The sequence below is a fragment of the Strix aluco genome, chromosome 2 (genome assembly GCF_031877795.1).
Source record: "Strix aluco isolate bStrAlu1 chromosome 2, bStrAlu1.hap1, whole genome shotgun sequence".
NCBI classification, from domain to species: Eukaryota; Metazoa; Chordata; class Aves; order Strigiformes; family Strigidae; genus Strix; species Strix aluco.
In genome coordinates this window covers 137069559-137075639 of record NC_133932.1, presented here as the reverse complement: position 1 = coordinate 137075639, position 6081 = coordinate 137069559, and positions in this window count along the sequence as shown.

Below are 6081 nucleotides of genomic sequence, written 5' to 3'. Positions count from 1 at the left end.
AGGATGGGGGGGTGAAGCGGGGGCCATGTGGGTGCCCTTTAGAAGAAGGTGTCTGTAAATCCACAGAGTTTGCTCTCCTGTCTGTGCTGGGAGGGATGAGCAGGTTTGGGGGGGGCATGGGGACAGAGGGCGGTGCTGGCCACATGCACCCAGGCTGGGATGGATTCAGTGGGGTGTTGAGAGACCCCAGGTCAGGGCTTGGAGCACCCTGGGATCAGGGCTTGGAGCACCCCGGGATCAGGGCTTGGAGCACCCTGGGATTGGGGCTTAGAGCATCCCGGGATCAGGGCTTGGAGCATTCCGGGATCAGGGTTCAGAGCATCCCGGGATCAGGGCTTGGAGCATTCTGGGATCAGGGTTCAGAGCATCCCGGGATCAGGGCTTGGAGCATTCTGGGATCAGGGCTCACAGCATGCCAGGATCAGGGCTTGGAGCATCCCTGAGATTGGGGCTCGCAGTATCCCAGGATCAGGGTTCAGAGCATCCCGGGATCAGGGCTCAGAGCATCCCGGGATCAGGGCTCAGAGCATCCCAGGATCGGGGCTCAGAGCATCCCTGAGACTGGGCCTTGCACCATCACAGGATCAGGGCTCAGAGCATCCCAGGATCAGGGCTCAGAGTGTCCCCAGGTCAGGGCTCAGAGCGTCCCCAACATCATTAAATTATTTTAATTTGCTTTTGCAAATCCCAGGGGATCAGGATCCAGGTGTGGGGACGGGCACCCCATTCCCTGCGCACCACATTCCTCCGGAATCTCCAACCCTGGCGGAAACCAGCCCCGTTTCCCCCTCCCTGAGCTCAGCCCGGGGTGCTGCTGGTGACACCCCAACCCGTGTCACCCAGCGGCCAACCCAGCCAAAAACAAGGGGCCAAGGCGAGCGGAGGGGCCAGCTGGGAGCGGGTGGCACAAGTCCCTGTGTCCTGCAGCTGGAGCGGGGCCAGCACGGAGCGACACAGCCCATCGCTAGCGGATATCACCTATTATTTTATTTAATCCGGCAATAAATTCACGTCCTCCGTATGCCTGGGGCCGGTCTGGGGTCTTCCTTATTGCCGCTTGGCCACCTGGAATAGCCGGCGTGGCACAATCATTAACGCGCTAACGATTTGCGTAAGTACTTCTGGAGGAACATTGCCCACCTGGCTCCGATGCTTCATTTATTTTTCGCCTATAATGCATCAGAAGAGAAAATTACAGTGATAAAAGGGGGAAAAAAAAAAAACAACCAACAAACCAAACAAACCCAAGGCAAAACCAAATGAAGCTGCTAAATGGGGCTCCTGGGGCTGGGCTGGGTCAGTCTGCACCCCAATGTTGGACCCGCGGTGTGGGGCACCCCCGGGGGCTCAGGGTGGAAGGGGGGGGGGGGTGTCAGGGCTTTTTTTTCTGGGGGAAACCGAAGTACAGGGGGGCTGGAGGCAGGGCAGGCTCTAAGCTTTGCCCTCCAGAGTCCCGTCTTGTTGTTTGTGGCTTGAATAACTCGCAGCGGGGGGCTGGCGGGGCTGGGGGGTGACGCTGCACCCCACTATCCAGGGCACTGGTTGTCCCCTCCTGATGGGTGGTGACCCCTTAATGCGTGGTGGTCCCCTGAATGCATGCTGTCCCCCCACGGCATGCTGTCCCTCCTGATTCACGCTCCTCTCCCGGCACGTGCTGTCCCCAAAATGCCTGTTGTCCCTCCAGACACACGCTGTCACTCTGGACACGCCTTGTCCCTGCAGACACAGACACATGTTGTCCCTTCAGGCAACTACTGTCCCTCAGGACATGTGCTGTCCCTCGACACACACACACACGCTGTCCCTCTGGGCACCTACTGTCCCTCAGGAACACGGGCTGTCCCTGAAGACACACGCTGTGTGGTGTCCTAACAGATGCAGACTGTCCCCCCAAGACACACCCTGTCCCCCTGGACACACCCTGTCCCCCCAATACACCCTGTCCCCCAGACACACCCTGTCCCCCAGACACACACTGTCCCCCTGGATATACAATGTCCCCCCAGATGCCAACTGTCCCCCTGGACACACCCTGTCCCCCCCACACACCCTGTCCCCCCTAGACACACCCTGTCCCGCCCAGACACACGCTGTCCCCCCTCTGCACGCTGTCCCCGTGGATGTCACCAGCCCCTCACCCCTCTGGGCAGCGTGTGCCCTGTCCCCACGCCTGCAGGATGCTCTCGGGGCACAGCCCGTGTGTCACAGCGGGGCTGAGCCCCCCCCAGGTGCAGAAGCCAAGCTGGACGCATCTGTGGCCACCATGGCCGGGCTTGCTCATGCCCAGGGGACTGGCCCAGCTGGGAAAGCGCTGGAGGAGCGGGAGGAAGCTGCTGCCGGGGGAAAAAGGGCTGAAAAAGGAGCAAACAGCCATTTAATCCCCTACCAGGTGGCCCTGGGGGGGGCCCAGCCACCGCCTTGGCCGGGAATTCAGCTGCCGGGGAGCAGAGGGGGCTCTGCCATCACACTCGTCCCCACTAATTAGCCCCGGTTGCCCAGCCATGGGATGTGGGGGGCTGCTGGTGGCCCCCTGGCACCCGCCGTGCTCCGAGCTGTCGCCATAGAGACCCTCTGAGGGCTCTATCTCTTATTCATCACCGGGCCTGTTCGTTATCCAGCACAAAATCCAGCGATTTTGAGCAAAATCTTCCTTGCCCGCACCCAGGTTGTGGCTCGTGGGGTGTCGGCGGTGGCAGGAGGGTCCCCGATGCTGGTTTGGGGGGGACACGGGGCGAGTCGGTGACCCCTTGGTGTTGCTGGGGGTGATGGCGGAGAGGGACAGGGGTGTCCCCACGCAGGACACAGCCCTTGGGCGGGGACAGGCAAAAAGGGGGGGTCCGGGTGGGGCTGAGCTGCCACGGGGTGCACAGGGTGAAAACGTTGGGGTACGTGGGGTGTAAATACTGGGGTGCCCGGGGTGAGAATGTTGGGGTGTGTGGGGTGCAAACACCGAGCTCCGTGTGGTGCAAAAATTGGGGAGTGTGGGGTGGAAACACTGGGGTGCACAGCGTGAAAATGTTGGGGTGCATGGGGTGTAAATAAGGGGGGTGCCCAGGGTGAGAATGTTGGGGTGCGTGGGGTGCAAATGCTGGGGTGCCCAGGGTGAGAATGTTGGTGTGTGTGGGGTGCAAAAATTGGGGGGTGTGGGGTGCAACCACTGGGGTGCAGAGGGTGAAAATGTTGGGGTGCAATGCTGGGGTGCACACGGTGAAAACTTTGGGGTGCACAGGGTGCAAACGCTGGGCTGCGTGGGGTGTAAATGCTGGGGTGCACAGTGTGAAAATGTTGGGGTGCGTGGGTGCACAGGGGGAAAATGTGGGCTGCAAGGGGGGGGCAAATCCTGGGGTGCTGCCCCCTCGGCTGCTGCCCCTCCATGGCGGCCCCGGGGCACCGCAGCGGGGAAGTGGGGGGCTGCCAGGCTGGGGGACCCCCCCGTGGGGCAGCCGTGGGGGGTGCGGGGGTGCTCACACTCGCCCTTGCACGCGCACCCCACGCACAAGCAGCCGACGCACACGGATACACCCCCCCCACGCGTGCAGCCCCCACGCAGGCACCAGCGCACCCCCCCGTCCATGCACACACCGCACGCTTGCACGAACACACCCCCACGTGCATGTCGCTTGTGCGGGCACCCCCCGGCCTTGCACCCCCGTGTGTGTGCGCACACAAGCACGCCCTGCATGTGTCCCCCTGTGCACACCCCTCTTGCACATCCCCCCGCTTGCACACACACCCCCCTTGCACACACCCCCTCGCACACACTCCCTTGCACACATCCCCTTGCACACACATCCCCTTGCACACCCCCTTGCACACACACCCCCCCTTGCACACACACCCCCTTGCACACACACACCCCCTTGCACACATCCCCTCGCACACACTCCCTTGCACACATCCCCTTGCACACACATCCCCTTGCACACCCCCTTGCACACACACACCCCCTTGCACACACACCCCCTTGCACACACACACCCCCTTGCACACACACCTCCTTGCACACACCCCCCCCTTGCACACACCCCCTCGCACACACTCCCTTGCACACATCCCCTTGCACACACATCCCCTTGCACACCCCCTTGCACACACACCCCCCCTTGCACACACACCTCCTTGCACACACACACCCACTTGCACACACCCCCCTTGCACACACCCCCCTTGCACACACACCCCCTTGCACACCCACATGCCCACAGGTAACATGTAAACCCGTGCGTACCCACGCACGCACGCTTGTGCACACACACACACACACACACACATGTCCCAGCCGTGGGCACCCACCGCAGCAGCCAGGGCCCTGCCCCCCCCCCAGCTCCCCCTCTCCCCCCAGCCGCCATGTTCTCCCGCCCCGCTCTTCCTCCCAGCCCCGCCGCAGGTCTTCCTCACCTCTCCCGGGCAGGGCCCTGCCTGCTCCTGCCCGCCAGCCAAGATGGCGGCTTTGGGCGGAGGGGAAGGAGCCACCGGCCTAAACGTGCCGCGCTCAGGCAGTTTGACTGCGCGCCCAGGCCCACGGCGCCTTGCGCCCCCTCGGCCTTGGGGCCTCATTTTGGCCACCGCTAGCCACGGCCGCGGCGTCGGGTGGGATTTATTGGCGAAGAACCCGCCGCCGCCTTCCTCCGCAGGCCGCAAAGGAGACATGGATCAGCGCCAGGCGAGCGGTGAGGCCTAGCGTGGTGGCCAACCCCGGGCCAGGGCGGGTTTAGCAGCCGAGCGGGGAGAACAGACGGACTTATTTCCGCCTGGATTTAGAGCTGGCAGAGTCCCCCAGCTTAGCGTCTGCAGGGAAATAACACCTCAAGTTAGCCGGAGCTACGCCGCGGGCCCGGCGCTGCGCTCGAGCCGGCTGAGGCCAGGCCGCGCCGTCAGGCCCCCGCTGCCTCAGTTTCCCACTTGCCACGCACCCACGGGATGGGGGGGGGCGGGCAATGAGGCATTTTCAGCCTCAACGGAGCATTTTCAGCGCCAATGGGGCATTTTCAACCCCCAACGGGGCATTTTCAGCGCAACAGGGCAGTTTTAGTGCAGTGAGGGATTTTTCAGCGCCAACGGGGCATTTTCAGCCTCAACGGAGCATTTCAGCCCCAATCGGGCATTTTCAGCGCCAATGGGGACATTTTCGGCACCAACGGGGCATTTTCATCCCCAATGAAACATTTTCAGCCCCAATGACACATTTTCAGCCCCAATGAGGCATTTTTGGCTCCAACGGGACATTTTCAGCCCCAATGAGGCATTTTCAGCCCCAATGAGGCATTTTCAGCCCCGACAGAGCATTTGTAGTGCCAACAGGGCATTTTCAGTGCCAGTGAGGTATTTTTGGCGCCAATGGGGCATTTTCAAGCCCAACAGGGCATTTTTGTCTCCAACAGGGCATTTTCACTGAGAATAGGGCATTCTCAGCCCCAGTGAGGTATTTTCAGTCCCAGCAGAGCATTTTTGACACCAACGGAGCATTTTCAGCCCCAGTGAGGCATTTTTGGCACCAATGGGGCATTTTCAGCTCCAACGGGGCATTTTCATCCCCAGTGAGGCATTTTCAGCCCCAATCAGGCATTTTCATCCCCAATCAGGCATTTTCAGCCCCAATGAGGCATTTTCAGCCCCAACGGGGCATTTTCATCCCCAGTGAGGCATTTTCAGCCCCAATCAGGCATTTTCATCCCCAATCAGGCATTTTCAGCCCCAATGAGGCATTTTCAGCCCCAACGGGGCATTTTCATCCCCAGTGAGGCATTTTCAGCCCCAATCAGGCATTTTCATCCCCAATCAGGCATTTTCAGTCCCAATCAGGCATTTTCAGCCCCAATGAGGTATTTTCAGCCCCAACAGAGCATTTTTGGCACCAACGGGGCATTTTCAGTGCCAGTGAGGTGTTTTCAGCCCCAATGAGGCATTTTCAGCCCCAATGAGGCATTTTCAGCCCCAACGGGGCATTTTCAGCACCGGTGAGGTATTTTCAGTGCTAACGGGGTATTTTTCACACCTACGAGGTATTTTCAGCACCAACGAGACATTTTCAGCCCCAACGGGGCATTTTTGCTGCTACGGGGGCAGATGCTGCCACCCTCA